The 17,306-nt window shown below is 37.4% G+C and overlaps 1 pseudogene; it reads right to left on the reverse strand.

Moving 5' to 3' along the window:
* Positions 1-2,757: 2,757 nt before the first annotated feature.
* On the reverse strand, positions 2,758-3,732 carry LOC101339660 (inorganic pyrophosphatase 2, mitochondrial pseudogene; annotated as a pseudogene).
* Positions 3,733-17,306: the final 13,574 nt, after the last annotated feature.

Genomic DNA, 17,306 nt, shown 5'->3' on the forward strand with positions numbered 1-17,306 from the left:
CCATTTCTCCAAAATGCCCTGGTTTAATTTGCTGGAGTATGGTATTTAGAAGCCATTAGTAGGTTCTAACTGTGGTAAGTATGTTCGTTGCTATCGGGGTGTTACTGTTCCATGTCTTCTCAGTGGACACACACATATATATGTGTGTGTCTGTGTGTGTCTGTGTGTGTATATATATATATAAAATATATATATACATATATACATATATATGTGTGTGTGTTTATATAACACGTAATACATATTATAATGTACATATAATATGCATCTATATATTTTTTGTGTCTGTATATATTGAAAGCTGTGAGTTCACACTAATACCTCCAATTCCAGTTAAATATCCAACACTGTAGGATTCATTGTAGTTTTCTTCCTCTCCATTATCTGTAAGTTCCTTCTCCAGTAGTGAGAAATCTGTCTCCCATTCTTCTTAAAAGAGGAAACACTTGTGATGTTTGGTAGACCAATATTAATTCTTCCTCTCTCAACTTGGGGTCTACATGGGACAGTATTTATGCAACGTGAAAACATGCATAATAGAGTTTTGTTTGATAGTTTAATCTGCATTTGATAATTTAATCTTTGAAAATATTAAATAGAGTAGAATCTCTCATTTTACATTTGTAGGTATTTATACTATGTTATCACTGCCAAGAGAAGCAAAATCTTAGTTTGATATCTCAGGAGATGATCATACTGTCATACTGCAAATGGGAAATGAATTATATGATATGTAATTGTCTTTATAAAAAAACTTCCTGACTTTATATTTTTAGTGGAAATAAAAACAACTGATTCCAAGTTGCAGCTATGAGGAAATCTCTGAGTTTATTTAAAGCATTTATTTAAAAATGTTTCTTTTTAGTTGGAAAACCTTTTGATAATTTTCTAACCTGCCAGCTACCATTTTATTTTTTAAAATTCATGGTTATCATTAGAATCAGGTATAAAATGTTATAATTCTTCACATTTACATGTTTTAAAATTAAGGAATCTTTAAGGGTGATATTTGATTCATTAATGGTAATGTATTTCTTCTAATAATTATCAGTATCTTAAATGTGGTATCAGCTATTCTCTTTGGCCTGGGATCACTTTTCCACCCACACAGTTCCCTTTTCATGTCTTTAAGTACTGCTGACTAGGCTGGGCTTCTCTAATCTCCAGTTTTGGAGATTGATTTTAGCTGTTAAATAGGAAGCTTAAACTCAACATGAACAAAACAGAACCCTTGTTTTTGTTTTTGTTTTCCTTTCAGTTTTATTGAGATATAAATGACATACAGCACTAAGTTTAAAGTGTACAGCATAATGATTTGACTTACATACATCATGAAATCATTGCCACAATAAGTTTAGTGAACATCCATCATCACATATAGATTCAAAATAAAAAGTATTTTTTCCTTGTGATGAGAACTCTTAGGGTTTACTTTCCTAACAATTTTCATACATACAGCAGTCTTAATTATATTAATCATGTTGTATATTACATCCCTAGTATTTACTTATTTTATAACTAGAAGTTTGTATCTTTTGACCACTTTTATTCAATTCTGCCTCCTTCCACCTCCACCTTGGGTAACCACAAAATCTGATCTCCTTTTCTGAGTTTGTTTGTTTTTGAAGTATAATTGACCTGCAACAGTATGTTAGTTTCACATAGTGAAACATCGTGTTTCAGTATTTCTGTGTGTTACAAAATGATCACCACTATACTAGTTACTGTCACCAAACAAAGATATTACATTATTATTGACTATATTCTCTACACTGTACACATCCCCATGACTCATTTATTTTTGTAATTGGAATTTTGTACCTCTTAATCTCCCTCACCTATTTTGCTCATCCCCCACCCTCCTTCCCTCTGACAATCTATTCTCTGTATCTATGGCTCTGTTTCTATTTTGTTATGTTTGTTCATTTGTTGTTTTTTTAGAATCCACACATAATAAAATCATACATTATGTCTTTTTGTCTTTCTCTGTGACTTATTTCACTTTGCACAATACACTCTGGGTCCATCCATGTTGTTGCAAATGGCAGAATTTCATTCTTTTTTTATGTCTGAGTAATATTCCATTGTGTATATATATATATATATATATATACACATACATATACACCACATCTTCAGTCATTCATCTGTTGATGGGCACTTGGGTTGCTTCGGTATCTTGCCTGTTATAAATGGTGCCGCTGTGAACATTGGTGTGTATGTATCCTTTCAAATTAGTGCTTTCATTTTTTCCAGATATATACCCAGGAGTGAGATTTCTGGATCATGTGGTAGTTCTGTTTCTAGTTTTTTGAGGAACCTCCATACTGTTTTCTATAGTGGCCTCACCAATTTACATTCCCACCAACAGTGCATGAGGTTTCCTTTTTCTTTCTTTTTTTCACATCCTTGCAAACACTTGTCATTTGTTGTCTTTTTTTTTTCAAAAATTTCAATGTTTATTTACACATTGCATATGAAAAAGTTTGAAAAAAAAAGTTTCAACAGGAAGTTAGCAAATTCTCATAGATCTGCCTGTTTCTAGCACTTGGGGGAGATGGGAGTCTTGTAGTTCTTAGAGACTGGAATCCTGATGGCAGAACTTCAAACGTTCTCATCACTTGCCAAGGAAGTGCCATACTTGATCTTCTTCATTACTTCCTTTATTCAGTGAAAATGACACCGATTCAACTAATGATCTAGCTTCCTCTTGAGAGCAGTGGAAAGGGCTATCACATACCTGCACGTTTGTCCAATTTATAGCCCCTCCATCACACTTCTCCATAAGCAATGCTTTGCAATATTCATGAGTAGATTTAATAACTTTAAGAGCAAAAGCCTTGTTCTTGAATTCTCCATTAAAAGCAAACTGGTTGGGCTTCCCTGGTTGCGCAGTGGTTGAGAGTCCGCCTGCCAATGCAAGGGACATGGGTTCGTGCCCCGGTCCGGGAGGATCCCACATGCCGCGGAGCGGCTGGGCCCGTGAGCCATGGCCGCTGAGCCTGCGCGTCCGGAGCCTGTGCTCTGCAACGGGAGAGGCCACGACAGTGAGAGGCCCGCATACCACAAAAAAAAAAAAAAAGCAAACTGGTTTTCCAGTTTTCCCTCTGGTATCTTATAAAATCTAAACCAATTAAGCATAACTTCTAAGTAACCAGGTTTGTACTTCTTAACATCTTCAATATCATGAAACTTTGAGGCTTCAGGATCATTCACATTGATAGCAATTAATTTCCAATCTGTTTCATCCTGATCAATAAGAGCCAGAATTCCAGGGGTCTTCACATGAACAACATCTCCACGGGAAAGAACCTTTGAGCGTATCTCACAAATAGCAATAGGATTATTATCTCCACAGCAGTCTGTGCTCTTATCTTTTCGATGGGGATCTTCCCAAGTCTGAGGGAGGGCACCATCATTCCATATATAACCCTTGTGAGGAAAGATATTTGCACATAGGGAAGCTTGCCATCCTTTACATCTTGTTTAATGGGATTCAATGACTCCTCTGTGGCAATCTCCATTTTAGCATTTGTCCACGGAGATACTTCTACAACCATATTAAACAAATTCTTATATTCATCATTTCGTGCTCTCTTTGTAGGAATGCCATTTTCCTCTTCAGAGGAATATCATGAAAGGGGAAATGTAGTGACCAGCTACATTCTTGAAAAAGAGGTGGTAACCGGGAGAGTGGGGCTGGCCGTGCTCCTCCGTGCGGTACAGGGCCATGGCGCAGCACGGCCGGGGCCCTGAGCTCGCTCCCTGTGGCAGGTGGGCGGCGGTGGCAGCGGCGGAGGTGGCAGTGGGGGCGCCAACGCGCCAGGCCCAGCTGGTCTGTTTGATAATAACTATTCTTACACGTGTGAGGTGATATCTCATTGTGGTTTTGATTTGTATTTCCCTGATGATTAGTGATGTTAAGCATCTTTTCATGTGCCTGTTGGCCATTTTCTTTGGAAAAATATCAGTTCAGTTCCTCTGCCCATTTTTTAATTGGATTGTTTTTTTGATATTAAGTTATATGAGTTCTTTGTATACTTTGATATTAACTCCTTATTGGATATATTGTTTGCAGATTTCTTCTCCCATTCAACCGGTGGCCTTTTTGTTTTGTTGGTAGTTTTCTTTGCTGTACTTTTTAGTTTGATGTAGTCCCATTTGTTTATTTGCTTTTGTTTCCTTTGCTTGTTTGTTTTTTAAGTCGAACCTTACCTTCTCACATTTTCCCCTATTTCTGTAAGTAGCAACATCCTTCTTTGAGTTTCTGAGGTCAAAAATTTTGCAGTTAGCTTTGACTTTTTTCTCACTCTCATACCCATAATTGGTCCATCATTAAATCTTTTATAGTATATTCAGAATCTGTCTAATGCTCTCTACCTGCTTCCTACTCAGGCATAGTGATTCAAGCTACTGTCATCTCTTGCCTAAATTCTTCTGGTAGCTTCCGAATTGTCTTCCTGCTTCCATGTTTGCCTTACCATCTATTCTCCACCTTGAAGCCAGACTGATATTTTAAAAACATACATTATATCATTTTACTTCTCTGCTCAAAACTTCCAGGAGCTTCTCTTTTTAACTCAGAAAAAAGCCCAATGGCCTCTGCATACCTTACATTTGATCTAAGATTTTTCTACTTCTTTGGCCTCATCTCCAACATTCTTTCCTTTTCTTCTTCTACTCTAGCCATACTACTGGCCTTCTTGCTGTTCTTTGAACATACTAAACATTTGCCTACCTCAGGGCCTTTGCAGTTATTCTCTCAGGCCGGAATGCTCTTTAATCTGATATTTTCTTGGCTTAAATCCTTCAGTTTTTTTCAGGTCTCTTGCTTAAATATCACCTTATCAGAAAAAGCTTTCCTGACTGCCCTAAGTAAAATTAACCTACCGCTCATGCTCCTTATCCCCCTTTCCTATTTAATATTTTTCCATAGCACTTGTCACCATCTAACATATTTTTTATATAATTAACATTGTATTTTACATACAATCTATCTGAATAAATTATATATATTTAGTATAATGTATGTTGACTTATAGCCCCCACTAGACTGTAAAGTCCATGGAATCAGGGACTTTGATTTTTTTATTATGTGTCCTCAGTGTTTGTAACAGTTCTTAAAATGTAATTGGTGTTCCATTAATATTCGTGGGATAAGTAAATAAATAAATTTACCTTATTAGAGAAAGAATTTGCTTTGTTCAGATTCTAATAGTACCAGTCAAGTTAAGACATTTCCTGATGCTTTCTTCTCTCTTTGCCTAGTTCCATCCCTGATGGAGACAGAAGCAATTTTGTGTGTGGAGATGGGAGTTGGATGGGTTAAAGAATGCAAGGGAGGAAATAGAGAAAAAAGAAGACCATACCCTTCTCCTCCACTTTAAGTGTCCCAGCTTGAAACTACTACCAGTTGGCAGAGGGAAGAAGTCTTAACTTTAAATCAAGTTGGTGTTTTGATTAATAAACTGGACTAGACGTTATTATTACTGAGCTAGATTATTCTTGGCACTAAAAGTAACTTAAAAGAAGAGTGTCTAAGAAAATTATGGGACCTTCCCTTACCCAAAATTTTCTTCAAAGGACAAGAGAAAAAAATGAATCTGCAGATTGGTTATAAAAGACCTAGTATAAAGGGAATGAATGAAGTTGTTTGGGTTTTTTTTTTTGTCTGCATTCTATGGAGTTCTGCTTAATCAACATAATGGTTACCCTTCTATTGTGCTCTTTATCACAATGGTTAGTAATCTGTTGTTTACGTGTCTGTCTCCCTTACTAGACTATGAGTATAAGAAGAGAGGGCCAGTGTTTTATTAAGCCTGTTTATCCAAGACCCACCATGGTGCCTGAAACATAGCAACCATTTAGTGTTTGTTGAATAACACCCTCCTCCCCCAGCCTCTCTTCTCACCTCAATTCAAGAGTTACCTGCATACCAAAATACGTTGAGTATCAAAAATGCAATATTTGGTGATATAAGAGGCTGATTGCTTAGATATTTAGAGATTATACTGTATTCCAAGGTTTAGATCTGCTTACCACGATGAAAATTTAATATCACTCCATTCTATACTCTAAGGGAAAACACTTTACTTCTGATGTATCACAGGGTTGCCTTTATTCTTCCTTTCTTGCTCAAGGTCTCAGCCACTTAATCTGTCTCCCCCGGCAGGGTATGAATGTGGCTTTTATGGAATCCAGTGTTTAGAATAAAAGCTGAAAATAATCCTCTTCTCTCCACATCTGGTATTGCTGTGATGCCTTTTAAAGGCAGAGCTTGAACCCTTATTATTTAAAAGTTTGAAAGTCAACATCTTCTGTATGCTTGTGGCAAATGCAAAAAAAATTGACGACTTTTTGAAAGACTGTGGAGAGAGCCTGTGTTTTAGTATAAAAACTACAGCATCATTGTCACTATGATCCAGAGGCGAAAAGTTATAAAACATTTCAGCACAAAGAGATGTCACATGAATTTAATAATTTTCATGTGGATAATCATTTTCCAAACAAACTGTAGCCATGACTTAATCCCTCCTAGAAAGACAGGAGTGTATCTTCAAACAAACTGCCTAAGCTGTTTGTTCACAGTTTGCTTTTTGATTCAGCAAGATGGATTATGAGGGGTAACAACCAGAGCTGTGACAGCTTTGGCTAAATCCCACCTGGCGTTCAGTTTGTTCGTTTCTCCTTTAAAAAGCTCTCCAAGTTCATAATTCTACAAAAGGCTCAATCAAAGTCATTGGAGGAGTGCCTTGGCTTAAGGGTCGTGGTAGTGGCGGGGTTGGGGGGTGGTGTTGGGGGAGGGGTTTAATATGCCAAGTAAAAGATCCATTGTTATTGAAAAATTCTTCATTTGTTTTATTTACATAGTGAAAGCAACCCAAGTATGAATCCAGTTTGAAAAATGCAGTACTTTGGCTGACTGTGAAGTGAAGTAAAAACATTGAAGTCCTATCCCACTGCTTTTAGTGAGTCTTTCCTGGTCAGTGACAGCCCAGTGACCCTTCTTGGGGCACAGTGCGGCTGCCATTTTCCTGACCTCTAGACATTGTTTCTTCCATAGCACTCATCCATAATCATATTATATATATAATACACATGTGAAACCTCCTCCATCATATTTATTAGCCTATCTCCTTTCTACTATGGTTACTATCACCTTTATTCCCCTCACCCTGGCTAAAAGTGTCAGTAGGGAAGGAAAGAAAAATTTGGTAGTCTTTCACTGCATATGAGAGTTCCTGACAGAGGAGTTGCAAAATACAGGACTAAATGGCTACTAAGTATTTCTTTTTTCAGTTGTAGGATGCCATGTTAGTTATCTCACAGTTCTTTAGTTCCTTGGTTAGAGTAGGCAAGTTAGTGTTAATTGTTTATGGTCAGCAGCTGTCCACTTTGGGATATCAACATATTGGTCAATCTTCATTACTCATGAAGTGGGTAGCAGATAATTTGCCATTAATAATTAAAATGCTGACATTTAAGAATAAGTTAGTTTAAAAATGGGAGCTAAATCAAAACCATCTGTATTTACAGTAAAATCAGTTTATCTTTACTTGCATTGAAGCGGCAAAAGAAAGCGTAGAGTTAGCATGAAGAATTGTTGACAATGTCTATGGGAGTACTACATTCCTGGGAGGACAAAATGTTAGGAAACACTGATCTTTGCTTCAAAGCCCTAGAAAGTAGAAGCAAGAGATGGCAAAATTAGATTGCCTTATACTCTTTCATTCCTTGTCATCATTCCTTGTCATCATTCCCTGTATGGACAGTAATTTTTTACCTGATGCTACCTTCCTAAAGTCATCTTTGAGCCTTGGTTTCTAATGTATAACTACTTAGCATGCATTTGATCCCATATGCTAACAGGAAAGGAAAACTATAAATCCAATCTTGCTTTGAGATTGAACTATGGATTTCAATTACTATATCAAACCTTATACCTGAATTGTTGTTAAGCGCCAACATTATTTGCATCTAACTTCCTCTTCCTTTATCTGTATACCTATCATGGAAGTGCTAAGCAGGAATACAGGGGCACAGGGTTGTCAACCTATGGGAAAAGGAAGTAAATTTTAGAAATTTGGTGTTTGGTCCCTGGATCATTCAAGAGTGGCAGTCAGTTAAAATATTGATGTGCGCATATGGTGTCATCTCTTCAGATATCCTAGTAACAACCTATCTTTGAGACTCAGAGCTTGAAGTTTAAGAAAAGCATGAATTGAGAATATGGCATTATATTAGTCTTTTTCTCTCTTTCAGTCTTTGATAGGTGTTGAGGACAATAAACTTGAAGGTTTTTTTGTACTTTGATTTAACAGTTTATTGTATTGTTTTAATATTTTCTGTGGTTTCTGTGTTTTTCACGTTTTGCACCATTATTTCAGGTCTTCTGGACCTGAGATTCAAGTACAAGTTGTTGAAATTATTGCATTTTTAACAATATATTGGAATCTGGGATAATCTTATTTATTTTATTATTTTATGTTCAGGTATTTGTTGATGTCAGTTAAAAATTATGGCCTTTATATACATTAATTTATCTGCAACATATATAAATATACATATTGAAAGCATATTTATTTCTAGTATATATAAACACATATTTTTTAGTTTATACATATGTAACACTTATTTTCAGTGTATGTGTAATAGTCACAAATATTTTCCAGTGGCATTTTAAATGAAATTTTAATTTTTCATTGTTTTTCTTTTAAATTGATCAGTATAACTGATTAAGTAATCAGCTTTCATCTTTTTGTGTATGAAATGAATGTTTTCTGCTTTTACCTGGTAATATACTTTTAGGGTAGCTAAGGTTTGGGGATGCAGCAGGGAGTTCCCAGAATGAAAGTGTTAACTCCCTGAAGAAACAGAACTCTGAAGAAATGTAGTGACAATTGTTTGGCACTAGCGTAGCACAGGCAGGTTTTAACATGCAAATCCTGTTTTGTTGCTCTTGTTTTCCTGGTACCCAGAGAAAAACCAGATAATCATTGTCACTCCAACCACAACTGCTCAGAATGTGCTCTTATTCAATAAAGAAAATAAAGACACTTTTAAAGTTTGTTTTTGAGGGTCTGAGTTCTGTAGAAATACTCAGGCTGAAAACAGGGGGAGGAAAACAAATATTTGTTAAGTGATGTGCCTGTGTCTAACATTAAACTAAATGATATGTGATACAGAACAAAAATGCTAATATTTCTATAAACAAGGACCTACAGATAAGATAGATAAAGCACATGTAGGAGTCAGTTAATAAACATGGCATTATTTTCTACAGGGTTAACATTGTGCAGAATTTTGGGTCATGGACGCCTTGAAAATCTGTTAATACAATAATACATAGTTACATAAAATTTGTAGGCAATTTTACAGAGGAAGGGGGTCTAAGAAACCCTAGAATAGAAAACAGGACAGTAATTTTAGGTTGTTCTTTCTTCATTATTATTCAGAGAAATCCTAGATAAGGATATTACTACTCATATATTCTCTCACAGCACCATTTATCTCATCTTAGATGTTCATGGTTATAAATTAACATTTATTTGTGTGATTATTTGCCTAATGTCTGCATCCTTAACTTGACTGTAAGCTCCATGCTGGCAGAAATATCCTCAGTCACTGTTTCACTCCCTGTGATGAGCACAGTTCCTGGTACATAGTAATCACACAAATATTGGTTGAAAGAATCAACAGCTGATTGTGGATCTGATATTAAATATACAAGTTAGAGAAGACAGCTAGAGTTACCTGTGCTGGAATTGTCAGGATGAGTTTGATGGAGGAGGCAGCACCAGTTCAACCCACATTTATTGAGCACTTATCATGGGTAGGGCCTTGGGCTCTGCATGGGATGGGGGAGATATCTAGAGCTTATTTTTGGAAGGTGGGAAGTTTTGATGGTCACAGAGGCAGGGAAGAGGCATCTTGGGTGAGGGGAAATAGCAGCCTTAAAAGTGGTGTGGAATAAGCACAGTGGATGAGAAGACTAGCATTGCTGGTGGATGTTGGGTAATTGTAGAAAACGTGGTGTGACAAGTTATGAACTGTTTTGACCAAGATGTTGCCTTAGGTTGCCTTGGGTCTCCATAAGCAGACCTTGTGATGAGGATTCATGTGCAAGTGATTTCTTAGAGAAGTACTCCCAGGAGAAATGAGTAAGGGCATGAAGGGAAGGGGAAGAAGCCAAATAAGTGTGTGTTTTTTTAGGCAAAGTCCCAGTTTCAGCCTGACCCTGCCAGGGAGTTCTGAAGTGTAAATTACACCTCCGAATATGTCCAAATCCAGGCAAGGGAGCTAGGCTGTCACACTCCCACATTATTTGGGCATCAACTGCTGGTTACCCAGGGGATGTAAACTCCCAGGCCCTTCCTGTTTTCTTTGCAGGAGCAGGGACAAAGTAGCTCTAGTAGCTCCAGGGCAGTCATTGGAAGAGAGTAGTATGTGCTGATAATTATTAAAAGCATATCACCCCAAAGCCAAGGAATGGACTCACAGAAAGGTCAGTAGGATGGTAAAGCCTCTGGGGAGAGCACCTGCGGTGACTGCTACAGGAGTTCTAGCTTGACTTAGTAAGCAATAGAGATTCATCACAGTGGTTCCCAAATCTGGCTACATGTTAGAAACACCAGGGGAACTTTTTTTTTTTCTTTGCGGTACGCGGGCCTCTTACTGCTGTGGCCTCTCCCGTTGCGGAGTACAGGCTCCGGACGCGCAGGCTCAGCTGCCACGGCTCACGGGCCTAGCCGCTCCATGGCATGTGGGATCTTCCCGGACCGGGGCACGAACCCGTGTCCCCTGCATCGGCAGGCGGACTCTCAACCACTGCGCCACCAGGGAAGCCCAGAGGAACTTTAAAAGAAAAATTCATGACTTGCTCTGACTGAGATGAATTAAATCAGAACCTCTTCAGGTAGAACTTTGGCATCAGTGCTTTTTTAAAAAGCTCCTCCCTTGGAATCAAAGGATTGACTGGATTACAGGCTCCAAGGCAAGGATGTGGCAGGATGTAAGTATAAATAGTATTTTTAGGGAGATAAAGAGGCAGAATTTTATAGGCTGTGTTCAAGGGAGAAAAAACTGGAGGAGGTAGAGTTTTAACAAAAGGTGATGACATGGACTGCGATGGTGGCAGAGAAAATGGAGATTAAAGGAACAAACTTGAGAGAAATTTTAAGGAAAAAATCCAGGAGATTTAATAACTGATTGAATGTAAGAGATGGAGGAGTCAAAGATGGCTTGAAGATTTCCAGGCTGGGAGTCTGGCTTTGAAGCAATGTTCTTTGAAGTACTATGATGCTCAGACTGTGTGGAAAATTATATTAGCATAACCCTTTGACATTTTCTGGAGAAGGGAAGGTGCTTACTATTAATAAGGAAGCGTGTCTTCCTTATTATTCTTTGGTCACAACTTAGACATTCTACTAACTCTTTTAGGCTAAAAGTGATTGTTTAGATCATATGATCCATAATATAATGAAAGTAAATATATCTTATGTGGCCTGAGAAATTTGTTCCCATGGAACTTGGAGCTTGGGTGTTCAGAAATGGTGTTCATAATTCTGTCATATTCTGCTAGTGTCAATATTCCAGTTGACAGGATTGGCACTGGTTACTTCTGCTATTAATACTGCTAAATATACAAGTTTATAGCCATCTATCTTTTCTTATATCTTAGTCATAAATTGTAACCCTTGATATAACATATAATTAGATATATCTTTAGCATTTTATGCTTTTTATAATGTGATAAGGTCTTTCTTATGTTTGTGGAGTAATAGAAACAACTTTTCTCTCTTGATACAATAATTATGTAAGCAATTGAAGTTTACATATTTTGCCTTAATTGTATAATATTTCTTTATATATACAAAGCAAAATATGGTTATATAACTACTAGTGCCACTCATTTTGTATAATACTTTCTCAACATATCACATGAAGAATCCAGTAAAGACGGTAAAAAAAGGGACTATTATCCCCACTTTATAGATGTTAAAGTTAAGGCCAATAGGAGTAAAGTGACTTGCCCATGGTTGCTTAGTATGTAAAGTGGTGGGAAAGAAGCATGAAATCAGGCCTTTTGTTCTCGATTCAAATGTCTTTCCCTTATGCATTGCTCTCTTATTCTAAAGCATTAAAAAGTGATTCTTCTGAGTTCTGCTTTTCCTAGGTTGTGATCATTCATATTTGGATATCTCACTTACTACATATGAGCTGTGGCTTTTAATTTCGGGAAGCAACAGTGGCAACAACAGTATCAATTTTGTTTTTTTTTGTTTTTTTTTTTTTTGCGGTACGCGGGCCACTCACTGTTGTGGCCTCTCCTGTTTCAGAGAACAGCCTCCAGACGTGCAGGCTCAGCGGCCATGGCTCACGGGCCTAGCTGCTCCGCGGCATGTGGGATCTTCCCGGACCGGGGCATGAACCCGTGTCCCCTGCATCAGCAGGCGGACTCTCAACCACTGCGCCACCAGGGAAGCCCACAACAGTATCAATTTGATATTATCTGTTAAATGACAGACATTGTGCTTGGAATTCTACAAACCTTTTCTCTAACCCTCGTAATAACATTATATAGTAGGTAAGTAATAACCTCATTTTGCAAATAAGAAAACTGAGACTTAGAATGACGTTTTTCTATAATAACGGTTATATCATATTTTAGATTCCACATATAAGTGGTATCATATGATATTTGTCTTTCTCTGTTTGACTTACTTTACTTTGTATGATAATCTCTGGGTCCTACATGTTGCTGCAGATGGCATTATTTCATTCTTATTTTGTGGCTAAGTAGTATTCTATTTTATATATATATATATATATATACACACACACACACCTTCTTTATGCATTCATCTGTTGATGGACACTTAGGTTGCTTCCACGTCTTGGCTATTGTAAATAGTGGTGCTGTGAATATTGGGGTGCATGTATCTTTTCAAATTAGAGTTTTCTCTGTATATATGCCCAAGAGTGGAATTGTTGGATCATATGGTAACTCTGTTTTAATTTACAAAACAGAAACAGACTCACAGACATAGAAAATAAGCTTATGGTTACCAAAGGGGAAAGGGAGAGAGGGATAAATTAGGAGTTTGGGATTAGCAGATACAAACTACTGTATATAAAGTAGATAAACAACAAGGTCCTACAGTATAGCATAATGAACTATATTCAATATCTTGTAATAACTATAATGGGAAAGAATATGAAAAAGAATATGTATATGTATAACTGAATCAGTTTGCTCTACACTAGAAACTAACACAACATTGTAAATTAACTATACTTCAATTTAAAAATATGATGAAACAAAAATAATAGCTGTATTTACTAGGCATTACAGTTCATAGGAAAGAAGAAAAGAAAAAAATGTATTATAATTTTAAAGTTTGTACTACAGACAAATATTTATTGAAATCATACTCTTCAAGTAATTTTCTTATATTCATTCTTAATGTTTTACTTAGAAAGATTTCTATTTGATTAGTTTATACTCATAGGTTTTTAGAATCATTTCTTCATATCTCCCCTAAGTTTCCTATTAGTTTTTTTTTTGTTTTTTTTTTTTTGTGCGGTACGTGGGCCTCTCACTGCTGTGGCCTCTCCCGTCGCTCTGGACGCACAGGCCCAGTGGCCATGGCTCACGGGCCCAGCCGCTCCGCGGCATGTGGGATCTTCCCGGACCGGGACACGAACCCGTGTCCCCTGCATCGGCAGGCGGACTCTCAACCACTGCGCCACCAGGGAAGCCCCCTATTAGTTTTTAAAGTCTGAATATTTTTAGATAATGAAGTAATGTTTGTTGCTAGTTGTAGCGGACATCTGTGGCTAAAGGTTATGTCTGTTTAACATATGTATTGTCCTAGCTTTATTCTTACGGTTCCTTCTGGGAACTTCCTCTCTAGCATGCTTTACTCCTGCTACTGGGATATAAGCAGATCTAGTTTGGCCTATCAGATTATTTCATTCACTAAGCATTAGTGATCAATTCTTTTAGGGATGGGCAAGTATGACTGTGTAATAAAGAATTTGGCCTCAGCTCAAAGACACATCTGGCCTTTGTCTCCTGTTTCTAGGAGGCAACCTCTAAACCCTTGTAATTTCCTGCAAGGAGTGTCTCTATTAGTCATGGTGGGCTCCTTAGACCACGTGATGTCAGACTGACTTCTGGGAAGTATGTGGGCTGGAGATTGAGCTAAACCATGCAGGTAATTATTCAGTCAATCATGGCTACATATTAAACCCCCATAAAAACTCTGGACGTGGAAGTTCGGGTGAGTCTCCTTAGCTGGGAGACTTAGCTCCTTAGCTCCTTAGCTCTTAGAGTATTGTCATATATGGGTACTGGAAGAGTAATGCATCTCTGAGGATGGTGAAAGCTTTGCATCTGGAACCCTTCCAGATTTTGCCCTATGCATGTTTTCCTTTGGTTGATTCTAACTTGTATCCTTTTGCTATAATAAAACTGTAATGATAAGTCTAATGTTTTCCCGAGTCCTATGAGTTGTTCTAGTGAACCATCAAACCTGTGGGTGGTCACGAGAACTCCCCTGAATTTTTAGCTAGCTGGTCTGAAGTAAGGGTGTCCTTTTGGGAACACTGAACTTGTGCCTGGTGTCTGAAATGAGAGCAGTCTTGAGACTGTTCCCTCTGATTTTTCACTTGGTGTCAGAAGTCTTGGACATACTTGGCAGTCTGGAGGACTGTGCCCTTAACTTGAGTCTGACCAACTTTGGGTGATGGTTAAGCAGAGCATTGAATAGGATTGATATATAGACAGATAGGGAAGTTCTGTTTGTGGAAATGTTAAGCTAGGGATGTTAAGGAAAGATGTAGTTGTCTTGCTGGTAGTCATGTTGCCTACCATGTGGTGATAGCCTGCATGCAGAATGTAGCTAGGTAGAGTAAAAGAATCATGAAATGGAGAAAGAAAGCTCTGATAATGTTGTTTGAGCCCACTGATTTCACTGTGCCAGACACCATATGTATCTGTGACTTCCTGGTTCAGTAAATCATTAAATTTCCTTTTCGATTAAACTAGTTTGAACTGGCCTTCACCACTGCAGTCTTAGAGTTTGCCAAACACTTGTTCTTGGGACCCAATGCTTTTCCTAGAGGATCACAAACCTCCACATGTATTGCTGAATGAAATTTTGATCAAGAATTTCCTTATTTTCATGAAACCCTGATAATCACTTAGAACTTCATTTCAAATGTACTTTAAACTTTTTTTTTATTAAGGAAGAAAGCTTATCTTTGTTAAAACATTTCATTAATGAGTGACCAAGTTTATCCCCTTGAATCATATTATCTAACTGTATTTTTTGGTATGGAAATTGAGAATAAGGGGGAAATGTAGAGTCAAAAAGATTCTGGAAATACTTATACTTTAAAAATTTTCTTTGTTGAGCATATAACTAATAAAAGGAAATAACTAATAAAAATTTGATGTTTGCGTGCACCAACTTGGGTTTGGGAGCAAATTCTTTTGGATTAAAATTATATGATGTGTAAATTTCCATATACGGAAATTAGCCTGTCTACAAATCTGTATAGAATTTATTCAAGGACAGATTATATATACATATACACATTTAAAATAATTATTGAATTTTTCCTATTAGAAATCAATAAATACTGATTTTAGAAAAGGGAAAAAATGTTCATTCATTCAAGATATGTCTTTAGCACCTATAATATATGAGACATTCTCAAAAGATTGCAATGAACAAGACAAATATATTTTTGCTCTCATGCAGATTAAATTTTGTGGTATAAAAGAAAATAGAATTATCCATAATCCTACTCTCTAAAAGAACAAGGTTAATATTTTAGTGTATTTCCAACATACGTGCTTTAGTGGGGTGTGTATGTGTGTGTGTAGTGCAATTGAAATAATATTCTGCATACAGTTTTGGATTCTGCTTTTTCCTTTAGCTTTTTATTTTTAATCTCACCTTTAGCTATTTAACATTCTTCAAAAACAATAGTTTTAATGGCTATTAATATTGTAAGTCATATTTATTTGCCTTTAAAAAAATCTTTTTTTTTTTAAATTACCACACTGTGATGAGTAGTTTTGTCCACATACATTTGTCTAAACCATGCCTATTTCATCAAGATACATTCTTGAAATGAAATGAATGGCTAAAAAGACAGGAATATTTTAAAGTTTCAATTTCATAAATCTGAGTTTTTCCCTAGAAAGGGTGTATTATGTTAGATTCCTGCCAAAGAAGAGTTAGAAAATGCTTATCTCATTTCACTTTTGCCATAATTAAATATTGATGTACATTTCTTGCTAGCATTGTTTTACACTTTTGTTTTTGTTAAAGGATGCTATTCTGCAGTATAAGTTCTAGCTAGTTATTTCAGGCATATGGGAAATCAGTTATTTTCTTCTTTTTAAATAAATTTATTTTATTTATTAATTTTTGGCTGTGTTGGGTCTTCATTGCTGTGCACAGGCTTTCTCTAGTTACAGCTAGTGGGGGCTACTCTTCGTTGTGATGTGTGGGCTTCTCATTGCGGTGGCTTTTCTTGTTGGAGAGCACGGGCTCTAGGTGTGCAGGCTTCAGTAGTTGTGGCACAAGAGCTCAGTAGTTGTGGCTCGTGGGCTCTAGAGCGCAGGATCAGTAGTTGTGCCACACGGGCTTAGCTGCTCTGCAGCATGTGGGATCTTCCTGGACCAGGGCTCGAACCTGTGTCCCCTGCATTGACAGGCGGATTCTTAACCACTGCACCACCAGGGAAGCCCCTAATATTTTCTTTTGCAGTGCCCATTCTCCAGCAGTGGTCTTGGTATTGGAGCAACAGTCAAACTCACAAAACACAATAGGCTTCACCCAGCTTTAAGTCAATTTAGCATTAGGAAAAGATACAGATGGACAAGAGAACAGCATGCACAACAACAGCATAGAAGAGAGTTTATGATTTTCAGGCAAAGATTCCAGTGTTCTAGTTACTTCACACTTGATACATGCATGGTGTTAAGAGATGGGGCTATGTGATAGACCATCTCAATTTTTTTTTTTTTTGCGGTACGCGGGCCTCTCACTGTTGTGGCCTCTTCCGTTGCGGAGCACAGGCTCCGGATGCACAGGCTCAGCGGCCATGGCTCACGGGCCTAGCCACTCCGCGGCATTTGGGATCTTCCCGGACCGGGGCACGAACCCATGTCCCCTGCATCGGCAGGCTCACTCTCAACCACTTCGCCACCAGGGAAGCCCATCATCTCAACTTTTATATAGCTTATCAAGTAACCTCTTTAGGGATACAGGATTAGAGTCCATTCT

This window comes from Tursiops truncatus, chromosome 6 (assembly GCF_011762595.2).
Source record: "Tursiops truncatus isolate mTurTru1 chromosome 6, mTurTru1.mat.Y, whole genome shotgun sequence".
NCBI classification, from domain to species: Eukaryota; Metazoa; Chordata; class Mammalia; order Artiodactyla; family Delphinidae; genus Tursiops; species Tursiops truncatus.